The 15,185-nt window shown below is 43.0% G+C and overlaps 1 protein-coding gene across 1 annotated transcript in view; it reads right to left on the bottom strand.

The window, feature by feature from the left end:
- Window positions 1-14,228, bottom strand: part of LOC112922837 (A-kinase anchor protein 13-like) — a 42,960-nt gene extending 28,732 nt beyond the window's left edge. Inside the window, exon 1 of the mRNA XM_072742555.1 lies at window positions 14,115-14,228. The gene's annotated coding sequence lies outside the window, so the exon portion shown is untranslated. The remainder of the gene's footprint in view (window positions 1-14,114) is intronic.
- Between the last annotated feature and the right edge of the window lie 957 nt (window positions 14,229-15,185).

Here is a 15,185-nt window from a genome sequence, read left to right as displayed (position 1 = left end):
CTTGTGTAATGTCCGCATTTCATGGGACCTCAGCCACCCAAATCTTGACCTTTGAGAAACCCCATTCTTAACAGCACTGGTTGCTCTTCCCTTGTTGTTTATCACCCCCGAGTGATTCCATCTAGAATAAATCCCTGAGGTGTTCCAGCTGGATCTGCTCAATAGTGGTTTGTGAAATTCTTTCCCAACAGTAAGCAATCCAGGGTGGCTGTGGATGATCACGTCCAGGTCCCCTCGGAGAACTTCCTGTCAGTGTGAGCTGCAAATATTCCTTTCTTCACCTATCCAGGGTATAACTGTTGACTTGGATACACAGATCTCTACAGGACAAACATTTACTCTAAGAGATAGTATAGCCACAGTTTAACCAGGATCACAGAAGAGTAGCCACGGCATGTTTTCTTTGGGCCTTTACTGTAAAAGAAGAAATGAATCTATTTCTGAGATGGACAGAAAAATGCCTCCCTCCAAAGATGTCCATGTGCTAATCTCCAGGAGCTATCAATACTTTGCCATCCAGGTAAAAAGGGCTCTGCAGATGCGATTAAAGATCTGGATCTTGAGATGGAAAGGGCACCTTGGATTACTCGGGTGGGCCCAGCAGATTCACGACGGTCTTTACAAAAGAAAGAGCACACCCCGAGAGTCAGAGTCAGGACAGGAGATGTGATGAAGGAAGTAGAGGGTCAGATCAGAGAAATCAGGAGATGCCGTGAAGCTGGCTTGGAATATGGAGGAAGAGGCCACAAGTCAAGAAATGCAGGAAGCCTCTAGAAACTAGAAAAGGTAAGGGAACGGATTCTTCTCTAGAGCTTCTGGAGGGAGCAGAGCCTTGCTAACACCCTGATTTTGACCCAATGAAACCCATCTTAAACTTTGGACATTCAGAACTATAAGATCATAAATTCATACTGTTTAAGCCACTAAGTTTGTAGTAATTTGTTATAGCTGCAGTGGGAAGCTGGTACAGTTTCTAACATTTAAAAACCATAAGATTTGACATTAAAAAGAAAATATATCTTTTTGGCCTCTTTTGGAAAATCAGGAAATCTGTCCGCTTTTGGCCCACCTGCCATGGCAGAAATCAGCTGTGTAATGGCTGCCTCCTTCAAAGGAGAATGTAGGGTTTTTATCGTCTCTCCCTGCCCCGTGCTCCCAAATGCTGAGGCGAAGCGTGTGGATTACTGTTATCAGGTTGGCTATTATGATTTATGCTGGAGTCTTTGATCAATGCTCCCGCAGCGCAGTGGTCAGACCATTGTGCCCCTACCCTTTCACCTACTGGGGCATCGGCCTACTCAACAGCCATTCAGAGTTTTATTTTTTATTTTTTAAATTTTTTTTTATTTTTTTTTTATATGATAGTCACAGAGAGAGGGAGAGAGAGAGGCAGAGACATAGGCAGAGGGAGAAGCAGGCTCCGTGCACTGGGAGCCCGATGTGGGATTCGATCCCGGGTCTCCAGGATCGCGCCCTGGGCCAAAGGCAGGCGCTAAACCACTGCGCCACCCAGGGATCCCCATTCAGAGTTTTAAAACTTCCAGTGGAAAGCTACTCCTCTTGGAAAAGCACTGGACAGAGAATTGGAGTGACCCAAGGAAAGGAGATAACGTGTCCACAGGCAAGCTGAACAGCAGGACCGGGTCACCGTGGTGTCACCAATGGTGCACCACATCCTCTTGCGGTCACATCCTCTTGTTTTGATCATTTTATTTCCTGGCAATTTGTAATAATTATGTACACACATAAATTCCTCAGATTATGATCACTTGGAAGCTTTGGCTTTCTTTGGGTTGAGAGATTATAGCAAATATTTGGCCAGTGATGGATTTATATCATATTTTATAAAATCATGTTTTAAGAGGATCCCTGGGGGTCTCAGCAGTGTAGCACCTGCCTTTGGCCCAGGGTGTGACCCCGGGGTCCTGGGATCGAGTCCCGAATCGGGCTCCCCGCATGGAGCCTGCTTCTCCCTCTGCCTGGGTCTCTGCCTCTCTCTCCGTGTGTCTCTCATGAATAAATAAAGTCTTTTTTAAAAAATCATGTTTTAAATCCAATAAGTGTTAGCCAGAATCTGGGTTGTTTTGTCTAGGAAGAAAACCTTTGGCCACAGAACAACTTCTGAAGTTCTTGTAAATAGAAATGGATAGCGCTCTGTGTTCCTAAAGGGGCCCACGTACAGCAGCGCCGCCGTGGAAGCCTCCCGCTCAGCAGCTGGACTGTCAAAAACTATTTCCACTGTATAGAGAGAACCTCGTGCCAAGCCAGGTGCAACCATGACCAACCGTAAATGTCTAAAGTTATACAAAAGGTGACTTTATAAAATAGCGGTGGGTCTATTTTTCCAATAACACTGGATTTCAAAAGGCAGCACCAACAGTACATTTCCAGAAATCATAATCACTTCCTCCATTAAAAACACCGATTCCGAGCCTTCACTGGTAATGGCAACTCCATCTGGCTTTATTTTTGTAGCACCTCCGATGGCTCAGCTGTGCCATGGCCATTGTCAACAGGCCAGTTCTATTATTAGACTGGTTTAGAAGAGCCTTGGCCTCAAAGAGTGGAAGAGATTTATTCTCCAAAACTGGCTGTTCCCTCCCAATGTAAACTCTAGTCAAAGAACCGCTGTCTCCGGGAAATGAAGTGGATTTGGAAAGGAAGGCAGCTTCAAACTGCTTATGCGAATATGTTTTTTTCAGAGTGAAAACAACTCTCACAGGCGCTTGTTCTTTCCGTGGCACAAGAGGCTGCAGTGTGCGCCACATCGTGAGTCACTAGTGTACGGGCCTGCCGATTACTAGGCCTTGGGCAACAAAGTACCAAAAACTGGGTGGCTCAAGCAGCAGAAACGTATTGTCTCACAGATCTAGAAGCAAGAAGTTCCAGAGCAAGTTGTTGGCATGGTTGGTTCCATCTGGAGGCCATGAGAGAGGATCCATTCCATGCCTCTCTCTTAGCTTAGTTTGCTGGCAAGAGTTGTCGTTCAGTGGGTTTGGCTACATCACCCCGATCTCTGCCTTCAACTTCACATGGTTTCCTTCCTGTGTGTATCTGTGTCCCAACCTCCCCTTTTCACAAGAGATTAGGACCCCACTCTACTCCAATGAGGCCACATCTTAACTAATTACAACTGCAACCACCCTATTTCCAAATAAGTCCACATTCGGAGCTACTGGTGCTAAGACTTCAACATATGAATTTTGAGGGGACACAATTCCGTTCTTAACAGGACCAAATCCTGTTCCTTGCTTTTTTATTTTTTTCTTGCTTTTTTAAAAGAAGATTTATTTATTCATTTGAGAGAGAGAGAGAGAGAGAGAGAGAGAGAGAGATTGAGAACACAAACAGGAGGGGCAGAGGGAGAACGAATCCTCAAGCAGATTCCATGCTGAATGCCAAACCCAATGTAGGGCTCGGTCCCAGGACCCCGAGGTCATGACCTGAGCCCAAACCAAAAGTCGGATGTTTAACCGACTGCACCACCCAGCCACCCCCGGAATCCATGTTCTGGATCAATTAGACCAAACTCTTAAAAAATTATGCTAAAACAAAAAGAGAGCAGTGGTAAGCTGGCCTTTCCTCTCACTCTTCCCTTGTGCACCATCCTCTCTGTTCTTGGCATTTGGAGGAAGAATGCGGATCTATGCATGCAAGGCCTTTGTCACAGTAAAGGGAAAGTTTTGATCAGCAAACTAAATTTTACCAGAGACTAACTTCCAAAACTGGAAATGGGTAAGTAATATTGTTAGGCTTTATTTTAAAGAAAAGAATGAGAGCATTTCAAGCATGACACCTAAATTTATTTCTTAAAATGGAGGTAACTTGGCTCAAGGCAAGGGTAGGTTTTTTTACGACAACCCGGGAGACCGTCCCCCCATCCCTGTGCAAGCGCTGCCATCGCCGGCCTCCGTCCTTAAGCCTCCTCGGCACCCAGGCCTAGCTCTCCACGCTTCATTCTTTTCCCACCTTATTCTTACTCTTTGCCATCTTCAGGGTATCACACTTCTCTCTCCCGCTGCGAAACGTAGAATTCCCCCCAGATCACACTCCAAGCCTGCCCTCTCTCCCTGCTCTCTGTGGCTGTACTTGCTCCTTGGATCCAGCGATCCCTTTCGGGCCCTGATTCCTAAGTTGTTATTTCTTGCCTTGGCTTCTCTGACTACAGACTCCCATTTCCAGTTGTTGCACCTACAACTTAATAAAACTAAAATGGAGAGCATTGTATCCTCCAATTCCCTGAGGTATTTTCTCCTCTCTATTGTACTGTTTCTGTTCATTTATTATTCTTCCGCCCAACCAGGCTCAGACCCTTGCAGTCATCACACGTCGTTCTCCGTGTTCCCATTGACACAAGCATTCTAGAAATCCTGCTGGCTCTATCTCTGCGATGTGTTGATCTTTCCCTAAGTTGTCTTGGTCCAAAGCGCTTATTATTTCTCATCAGAGTTTAAATTGCTTCCTGTTACCTCAACCTCTCTCCGCTCCATTCTAAACTAGATGCTGCTTCTTCCTCTTCCAAGAGTTAACCTGGAAACAATGACTGATTCCTCATTTTCTGCAAATTTTAAACTGAGACGTCAGTTTTAAAGTGGCATTTGTGGGGCACCTGGGTGGCGCAGTTGGTTCAGCATCCGACTTGATTTCGGCTCAGGTCATGATCTCAGGGTCCTGGGGTTGAGCCCCATGCTGGGCTCTATGCTCAGAGTGGAGTCTGCTTATCCCTCTTCTTCTGCTCCCCCACCCCCACTCACTCTCTCTCAAATAAATAAATACATCACCAAAAAATTAATTAAACCAGCATTTGTGACCTCTGCGATATAGAGGTAGTCTTTAGTTTCCCTATCTCCTGCCAGTTCCATACATGTAGACCATCTTTCAAACAGTGTATTCTTTAAGGCTGAAGACTTATTTACTCCATGTTCTCCATGAAGTCATTTCTGATAAGCAAACAGTATCCCTGATGCTTAGCATTGTTTGTGCATCATTCCACTTAACACAAGACCCAGGGATAGGCTCATGGTATGTGCTCATCAAACGTCTTAACTGATTGCCTTTCCCAGAATGGCCTGTTTTAGAGTTACTAGCAGGCGTGGCTTACCCTCTTAGAGCAAACTCCTCAAGAGTAAGGGTTCTATCTTATTCATCTCTTTATACCCCTATATGCTCTTCCAGTGATTTTCTTTGGAGGGCCTTCAGTAGACCACTAATTAAAGACTATTGATTTACTAAAAATGATACTGGAAAATCAACATGACACATCAAAAAATTGTTATGAACTTCATAGCCAGTAGATGAGAAGGTCAAAATTATTATTTAATCTAAATATTTTGTTAAATATACCTCAATTACTAAATTATGTGCCTTTTTTTTGAAACACAATAGCAACCCTCTTATGAACCACGTGCTGCTAATGGTTGGATACTTGGAGAAAAGCGATAAAAAACAGCCCAAGGAAACTTCATGTACCCATGAGCCCTACTGAGAGTGATGGGGAAGAAATGATCCCAAATCTCAATCTCAAGAATGTCCCCATGACAACATTTTCATATGTAGCTGTTCCTATTCTTTTATTTTAATCTTATTTATTTATTTGAGAGAGAAAGAGAGCAGAGCGAGAAAGCACAAGCAGGGAGAGCAGCAGGCAGAGGCAGAGGGAGAAGCAGGCTCCCCGCTGGGCAGAGAGCCCGACATGGGGCTCATTCCCAGGACCCCCGGATCATGACCTGAGCCCGAGGCAGACGCTTAACCAACTGAGCCATCCAAGTGCCCCGCCCCCATTCATCTTTACCACAAGATTTCCCACAAAAGACAAAGGTTTGGTTTTGCCTCCTAATTACTTAAATTGAACATTCAATAATAATAAAAGTCACTCCTCCTTGTACTTTCTCACAAGCTAACAGTAAACCCTCCACATGTATTTTAGATTCATCTTAGATGCTGAGTTCTCCTACGTAGAATGGGAGACTCCCTTCTCTTCCGACAGGATAACCTTGGCTTCTCCTGAGCTAGTGGATACATACGGAGTGATAATGATGCTGGAATTTCTGAAAATGCAGAGAAATTTGACACCACAATGAAACAAATGCAGTCTAAAAATACGGGTTTACAGAGATGGAAAATATTTGCCATTTTTGTTTATTTATATAGGAGGAACATAGATCTCTCCACAGAAGGCTGCTCTAGCCCTGTGGTTTAAAACATAGTTTAAATTGCAAAATATAATAGTTTTTTTTTTCAGAAATTGTCTACTAAATTAAAGATTACAGAGAATGTACTATATGTAAGTAACGGTTTTACAGTCTGTGGCATGACATCAAGTCACTGGGACCACTTAGAGGAAAGGGCTTGTCTAAGTCTTCTGGAGAGGACACTGCCAGTCAGGGTTCATGGCTGTTTGCAGTGAAAGCGAAACACAAGCCAATCCTGGGAGCTTGAGTTGGTTCAGTGTCTCAGAGCCTGAGCTCTGGGGACAGATGCCTCGTCCCCTCCTGCAGACTGCACCCCCCTGCCTGGCCGTAGCCCGTGGACGTGACCTCTGTAAGCAGCATGATCTCCTTGTGGAATAGATGATAATCGTGTTTCCTTCATTACGTTGAATGAGAGTTCACACAAACTACCCACTGCAAAGAAGCCACTCTTGCTACTCTCACCACTGCCATTATCTGGAGCCTTCAGTTACTGTATCGAATTACACTGAGTACTACCCTTCCTTCCTTCCTTCCTTCCTTCCTTCCTTCCTTCCTCATTCCTTCCTTCCTCCCTCCCTCCTTCCTTCCTCCCTTCCTTCCTTCTTTCTTTTCTTTCTTTTCTTTCTTTCTTTCTTTCTTTCTTTCTTTCTTTCTTTCTTTCTTTCTTTCCCTCCTTCCTTTCTTCCTTGGCTCTTTGAATATCAGTGGCTTTTTAAAAATGTTTTTTTTTTGAGACATAATCCACATACCATACATTTCACCCATTTAAAGTGTATGATAGGGGACGCCTGGGGGGCTCCGTGACTGAGCGCCTGCCTTCAGCCCAGGGCGTGACCCCAGGTCCCGGGATCAAGTCCCGCATTGGGCTTCCTGCATGGAGCCTGTTTCTCCCTCTGCCTGGGTCTCTGCCTCTCTCTGTGTGTCTCTCATGAATATATAAAATCTTTAAAAAAATTTTTAAAAATAAAGTGTACGATAAAATGGTTTTTAGTGTAGTCACAAAACTGTGCAACCATCACCACAACCTAATTGTAGGCCCTTTTTGATCTATGGTTTTTGCATAATAAATTACCAACTCTTTTTTTTTTCACTTATTGTATTCTAATTGCTTTTTTGGAATTCTTCCTACAGTTCCTGTAAAGGTTATGTTGACTAATAGAAGAAACTGCTTTACTAATGGAACAGCCAGTATTTTTTTAAGTCGGGAGGTACACGTTTTAATTAACACGCGGACAGTACTGGATGAATTCTGTCTTCCTGGTTGACTCACAAAAGGTCTAAGATCCTAAGATTAGGGTAGAGCAGAGCAAAGCATTGGCCTAATTGTTCTCTTCAACACTTGGATTATAGGTTGGACTCCTGCCCTGAGGATGACACGAACTCCCTCACCCAAGTATACATGGTGTTTTTAAAGGACTTAGGGAAGGGAAATGCAACCCTATGTTTCTAAGTGGCATAAAGAATAGTAATAAGATGTCACATGGGGGGGGGTACCATAAATCTCTTTAAAATTCTGAGATCTGAAGGACAAGTCAGGATCTGGTGCTACATTCTGAGGGGGAGCAGGGAGTGTTTACTTCACCCCTCGGCTAAGCCCCGGTGGACTAGGACCAGCTATTCATGGCCAGACCTCTGAGGGACAGGGCTCTGTTTTGTGTTAGCTGGACTAGGGCACAGAATGTGAGTACCTGGGCAGGAAATTAAACCCTAGCGATGGTGTTCCAAAGTCATGGTTCTGAAGTTGAGGCAGCATGAGCCGAAATGAGGTCAAATGGCAAATGAAAAAAAATTGGAACTGCCTCACAAACTTGCCTAGGTCCGGGTCAGCTCAGTTCAAAACACCCCACCACCACCACCAATCTGTATTCAAATCCCTTGGTTCATACACGCAGATCGAAAACATAATGGGCTTCTGATTTATTTTTTTAAACAAGTCAGTAGGCTCAGAAAAAGCTGAACATGTATATCGCTTCCAGTGCCCAGAAGCTTCCTGGATTAGGTCAGGCAACAGCTGCATAAATATTTCTTGCATTGGCTGCCTGCCTTACTCCACTTCTTTGTAGGAAAGACCTTTGCAGAAAGATTTTTTTTCTTGGCAGTTCAATTTACTACTTATATCTTAGGTGGATTGACTAAAGAATATTATTTCTAGAACTAGCTAAAGAGACACGCCTAATTTTTTTCTTTCTCTGTCTGGCGTACTCCTATTCATCCTTCAAGACTTAGCTCAGAATATTCAGTATCAAGAAATGAGAAGGACCTAAAGAATAAAACTATAAAGATTTATTAAATAACAGAAAGAAAACTCAAATAAATGGAAAGACATACTTATTTAACAGAAAGAAAAATTCAAAATTATAAAGAAATCAGTTTTTCCTAATAATATATATTCTCTATTATGACTATCAAAATCTCAATAAGCTTGTTAGGAATTGACAAAATAACTCTAAAGCTTAAAAAAAATAACTCTAAAGCTTATCTAGAATAATAAAATTGCTAGAAGAATCAGGAAAATTCTGAAAAAGAATGAGAGAACTTGTCCACACATGTTATAGTTAGAATTGATACTGACCCATGAACTTCTAGACTTGAGCGTAGCAGAATAGGGTCTAGAAATAATCCCACATGAAATATGAATTGGGCACCCAATGATAGTTACTACTTTGTGGGCTCTGATAATGTGCCATGCGTTCCCCTAATCCTTCTCTATATATTAATGTATGTAGTCCTGACAACTCCAAGAGATAGATATTTGACCCCATTTTATATATGAGAAATCAGACCCAGTTTGTAAGCCCTGGGACCAGAAGTTGGACCCCAATAGCCTACCTCCAAGACCCATTCCCTTAATCACTACTCTACATAGTATTTTAAATCACACGGAAAAAATATCATTCAAGATAGGAAGCTAATTCAAACCCTACTTTATATCACAGCTCATTCTAGATGGCTTAAATATTTAAATATAAAAATAAAAGTAACTAAAGAAAATATGAGCTTTTAGAAATCTTGACCGCTGGGTGTTATATGCAACTGATAAATCATTACATGCTACATCTGAAACTAAGTATGAACTTTATGTTGGCTAAGGGAATTTAAATAAAAAAATAAAATAATTTTAAAAATTTAATGTGGAGAGGACTTTTTACAACCCACACAAAAGTCAAAATCAAAATAGAAAAGACTGCTAGACCTGACTCCAAGATCTTAAAAACATAAAGTCAAACAAAGAAGTGAAATAATAATTGACAAGCAAATATTCCTAGTATCAAAAGATCTTTTATAAATCAACCAGATGGTGATAAACATGGCAATGAAAATATAAATAATTCATAAAAGTCTTAAAAATAGACAAAAACATGTGAAAATATGTTTAAGGAACACACACTGGAATGAAAAAATTTTCATGTGTCAGACTGGCAAAGACATGACAGATAAAATTCAGTGTTGGCAGAGGCACAGGAAAATACGGGAGCATGAACGGGCGCGACTTTTCTGGAGAGCCGTCTGGCACTTGGGAATCAAAATTTCAGTTGTGTGTCACTTATGGTCTAGCAATTCTCGTAGAGACTTCTCTGTAGTAGTCATTGCCCGAGAATCCAAAGGTATATATACAATCATATTAAACACAGGATTATTTAAAACTGCAAGAAAACGGGAAACAACCTAACTGTACTTTGAAAAGAGACTACTAGCTAAAGGTAGAAAATATAGGGGGAATACTCTATAACCGTGAAAAGTGATATAATTTCTAATTCATTGATAAGGAATAATCCAGGATATATTGTTGAGTGAAAAAAAAAATCAAGAAATGGAATAACATGTGGAGGGTAGCCACATTTATATAAAATTGTGTCTATATATGCACATACACACATTTGCCTGGAAGGGTGTTCACCAAAACATCAAACTGTGATCATCTCTGGGTGAATTTTACTCTCTTGTTTATATTTTAATGTATTATTTGGGATTTTTAAATAAGCAAATAAATACCACTAGACAAAGAAACAGAAGAGAGAGAACTGAAGCATTGCCTTCCCTCCACTCCAGCAGGCCTAACTCCAGCGCTGCTCTCTGATGTCGTACAGCGCCCTACGCACATCTCAACCATAGCAAAACCATATGACGATGTAAAGGTATCTCGTGAAATACCTTGGATATCCCTGATAGCCTATTTGTTTTGATCCTATTGTACAAAGATCAGAGACGGGCACACAGCAGGCACCGCATGACTCAAACTATCCAGAAACAAAAAAATCCTATAAAGTGATATATCGTAAGAGATAGTAGTGTCAGTTTTATGAGATTAAGATGTATTTTTTTTTAAGATTTTTATTTATTCATGAGAGACAGTGATAGAGCGAGAGGCAGAGACACAGGTAGAGGGAGAGGCAGGCTCCATGCAGGGAGCCTGACGCCGGACTCCATTGCGGGTCTCCAGGGTCATGCCCTGGGCCGAAGGCGGCGCTAAACCACTGAGCCACCCGGGCTGCCTAAGATGTAATTTTTTTCAACAGTTTTAATGAGATAAATAAATTGTGGGGAAATGCCAAGTTCTTTCTTTCTTTCTTTCTTTCTTTCTTTCTTTCTTTCTTCTTTCTTTCTTTCTTTCTTCTTTCTTTCTTTCTTCTTTCTTTCTTTCTTCTTTCTTTCTTCTTTCTTTCTTTCTTCTTTCTTTCTTTCTTTCTTCTTTCCTTTCTTCTTTTTATGGATCTGTGTCCCTTCAGGCAAGATATAGGATCTCAGTAGATCCATGTTCTTCAGGATCTTTTGGGTATCCTGGTCTGAGCCTCGGCAGTGGCTGGTGCTGATCAGTCACTGGGACCTGTCCACCTCCTGGGCTCTCCCTTTCCGCACCTGCCAAGTGGGGTGCGAGGCCTCCCAGGCCTGTGAGCGCCCAAGGAGCAGCCCCAGGGCCCAGGGCTCTGCTGTCAGCCCTGGAGGACCCTCCGAGGTGTCCCACGGTGAAGTCCTCCTCCCTGTTTGTTGGTTCATCAGGTGAGGTTCCCGTTCACCAAGGCCGCATGTTGCCCAGGGTCGGGGCAGCTGCACGAGAACGGGGACCCAGAGCCCCGGCTCAGCGGGTGGGACCCCAGGGCCTGCCTCCCGCCCCGACTGTCCCCGTGCTTCCCGAGAGGACCGTCAGCTCCCTGGTGCCGCTACTGCTGGATGCACGCAAGGCGACGGGCAGTGAATGCAAAGTCCCAGCTCTACCCACCGTCCCCCGACCAGAGGGGATGCCCTCTGCTCCTGCAGCCCTGAGGCTCAGCTGCTGGCCTCCTCTCCTAACCCCTGGTTCAGGTGCTGGCCTCCTCTCCTTATCCCTGAGGCACTGGTGGCTTCATCTCCTTGTCCCTGAGGCTCAGCTGGTGGCCTCCTCTCCTTACCCCTGAGGCTCAGCTGGTGGCCTCCTCTCCTTACCCCTGAGGCTCAGCTGATGGCCTCCAGGTTGGGCGGGTGTGATCCTCACAGGCCCCTCCAGCCAATGACAGCACCAGCTGCTAATGATCACGTGAAATCTGTAACTCTTATTCTATAAATATTGACACTGCCAGGTCAGTCGGTGTCTTCCTGAGTGTTTATTTACTTTAGCTCTTGTCAATTAAGCTTAGAATTTCTACAACGTGTTATTTTAGGCACATGTCATCATTCTGAACATATTACATGAGGCTGTTTCTAAGGCACGTATGCACGGCTAAGCGTTTATTTACCTAAAGATCAATGGGCCAAAAGTATTAAAAATGTAAAACATTGGAGAATATGAATGAAATGCTGCTAGGAAAAAGAAGGGTGACAGAGAATTAAAGGATGATTAGAAATTAGAGGAGTGAAAAAAAGAAGTACCAGACGCAAATGACCATAGTTTTAAACCGTAGTCAATTGCATGTGATGTAAATAGTAAAACATAAAACATTATGACATTTGATAATTATTTGATAAATACTGTAATTAACTTGGATATAGTTCTAAGAGCACACAGCATTTCCCCCCCACTTTACACAAATGTAGTTTTCACTTTCAAAGTAAGGCAATCTGGTGTATGTTTAATGAAATCAATGGCCATTGAGATTCCTTTTTTGAAAAAGTCTGCCCAGGCCTTCCTAAACGTGAATTTCCAAATGAGCAGGATAAGTTTTTCTTTGATAATTAAATGATTGGGCTCCTTAAAAATTGTATTCGAGAAGAATGAGCGGTCACTAAATAGATAAAAGCCTTCAGTAACTGTTAGTCACCTAACTATTAGGATCTACCAGAATGACTCATGTAAGCCGGCTCCACCAAATTCTCACTACTACTGATGCTTATTTCTTGATTTAGCAATCTGAGACAATTTCTCTCAATGATGCATTATAACAGATAAGGAATTCCGTGACATTATGGCTTGTTTTCAAATGATGCAATTTATATACTTTCATATAATATGATTAAATTCCCTTTATTGTCATAATTTTTAGACTGTTTTTATCTCCTTCTCTATAAGTGAGGACATAAGAACCCTCCACTTTCACCTCTTTTGTACCAACTCCCGGCTCTTGTCAACCACACCAAGACTTTTAATTTATAAATATTTCTAACATTTACATTTACAGCTGCACTGTCCTTGTTGTATGGCTTTATTAAAAAGTTTCTGAACTTTGCTTAGTAGTTAATTTTTAAAACTAAAAACAAATGATGTATCATTATGCCACCACTCAAAGAAAATGACCTAAGAAAGTAAAATTGTCTTTTTAAAAAAAAAAAAAAAGATTTTACTCATCTATTTGAAAGAGAGCACAGGAGGCAGGGAGGGGAGAGGCAGAGGGAGAGGCAGGCTCCTCGCTGGTCAGGGAGCCCAATGCAGGGCTCAATCCCAGGACCCCAATATCATGGCCTGATCCCAAGGCAGATGCTTACTTAACTGACTAAGCCACCCAGGTGCCCCTAAAATTAATTTTCTTTTACTCCAACAATTCCTCAGAATCATGCCACAGTTGACTGTGTCATATATGGAAATTATTTTCTTATGCAAGTTTTTGTTTGTTTTTTTTTGTTTCTGGTTACCTTTCTTTTTCTTCTTTTTTTTTAAGATTTTATTTATTTATTCATGAGAGACACAGAGAGAGAAAGAGAAAGCAGGAGAGACACAGGCAGAGGGAGAAGCAGGCTCCATGCGAGGAGCTCGACGTGGGACTCGATCCCGAGACCCCAGGATCATGCCCTGGGCTGAAGGCGGCGCTAAACCGCTGAGCCTCCCGGGCTGCCCTACCTTTCTTTTTCTATTGGACAAAAAAATACAGTAATCTTTCATTGTATCATTAAGTAATCCATATCCTTCTCCCTCCTCCCCCTCTATTCATCTTCTTCATTTTTTTTTTTTTTGCCTGATTTGTCAATCACAGAAAAAGATATTTGACATCCTTGACATCCATCTTTAAGGTCACTTATTTTTCTCTTATACTTTATTTTTGTCTCTTTGCTCTTTTTTTTTTTTTTAGATTTTATTTATTTATTCATGAGACAGAGAGAGGCAGAGACCCACCCAGGCAGAGGGAGAAGCAGGCTCTCTGCAGGGAGCCCCATGGGGGACTTGATCCCAGGACCCGGTGATCCTGACCTGGGCTGAGGGAGGTGCTAAACCACTGAGCCCCCCCCCCCCCCAGGCATCCCTCTTTGCTCTACTTTTAAATAAATCTTTTTATTTAATTTTGAGGAGAGTCCTATTTTTAATTTCTAGTGATTTCCTCCTTTTCTATTTTTGCATAAAACTTTGTACTTATTCTATAAATATCATTCCTTTTTGAATCTGAGGCTATCAACTAGAATTTTAAAAAAATCTGTTTTCTTTCCTAAATTATCTCTGAGTTTTCTTGGTTCATCACATTGTTTTGTTTTACATTATTTAACTTAAATTCCATTTGCCAACACATAACGCCCAGTGCTCACCCGCACATCACATTGCTTATTCATCTTGGTCCCATTGTTTGGAGCAGTTGGTTCCTCCGAGGTGTCCGGCGGTCACTCTGGGCCATCTGTGCATACACGTGGAAGGCAGGCGAGCTTGATGCACCACAGTAGCTCCTGTGGGTTTCCTCCACCGCGAGGAGTTGTCTTTTCTCCACACATAGCACCCTAAGAAGGTCTGTGAGTAGGTGGGCAGCTCACGGCGAGGGCAGGCTTCTGTAAGATGCAGCAGGGGCACAAGGATGCAGGGGTCACTTGCAGGGTCAGGCCAGAGGGCCTCTCCCTGGGGTCCGCACCCCATAGAAGCACCACCCCAGGCTGGTGTCCACTCTGCACGTGTCCCCGTGTCATTGGGCTGCCACACGCCCTCTGCAAGTGGAAGGACCTGCCAGGTCCTGCTGCCCACCTCCCCGGCCAGCTGTCCACACCTGTTGGGCCAGGCCCCCCGGAAAGGCGGCTCAGCCTGTGCTGCGGCTCCTGCACCGGGGCGACGTGGCGGTACTTTCTCAGCTGCTTGGTTCTATACCAGGGACGTACCCTTAATCTGCTGAGGAGTCTATCCCCGCTTGAGAACAAGCCAGAAAAAGCAGCTGAGGGTTATGGGTATTCATCTGTCATCCCAGGGACACCTGTGGAGGGGACTGGATGAACACAGGTGCTCCGTGGGATCCTTGCCCAAACACGTGTGCTGTGAACTTCCCTCCCACACCCCAATGTCTTACCTGCCTTCTTTCACCCGTCTTCTCTTCATCCTTCTATCCTTCTGCCGCTCTCTCCTTCTCGTTTACAGAGGAGTGCCTAGAAGCCTAGGAAATATTAGAATTAAAATCAGTGATGAGGATTTTCCTGTTTCTAAAAATAGAGGTTCTTTACAATGTCCACAAAAGAAATCTCAGCCATTTGCTTTCCAAAGACCTAAAACTAAATGTATATTCGGTGTACTTTTCTTCTAGACAGATCCGTCTATAGGTCTTCACTGTCAAAGGGAATATGTTACATTTGAAGAAAAAAAATGAACAGGTAAAGTTAATTGCTGTATTTGAATAGTTCATG

Source organism: Vulpes vulpes, chromosome 16, assembly GCF_048418805.1.
Source record: "Vulpes vulpes isolate BD-2025 chromosome 16, VulVul3, whole genome shotgun sequence".
Taxonomy (NCBI): Eukaryota; Metazoa; Chordata; class Mammalia; order Carnivora; family Canidae; genus Vulpes; species Vulpes vulpes.
Note: the sequence above shows the minus strand (reverse complement) of the source record. Positions and strands in the feature narration are given on the sequence as shown.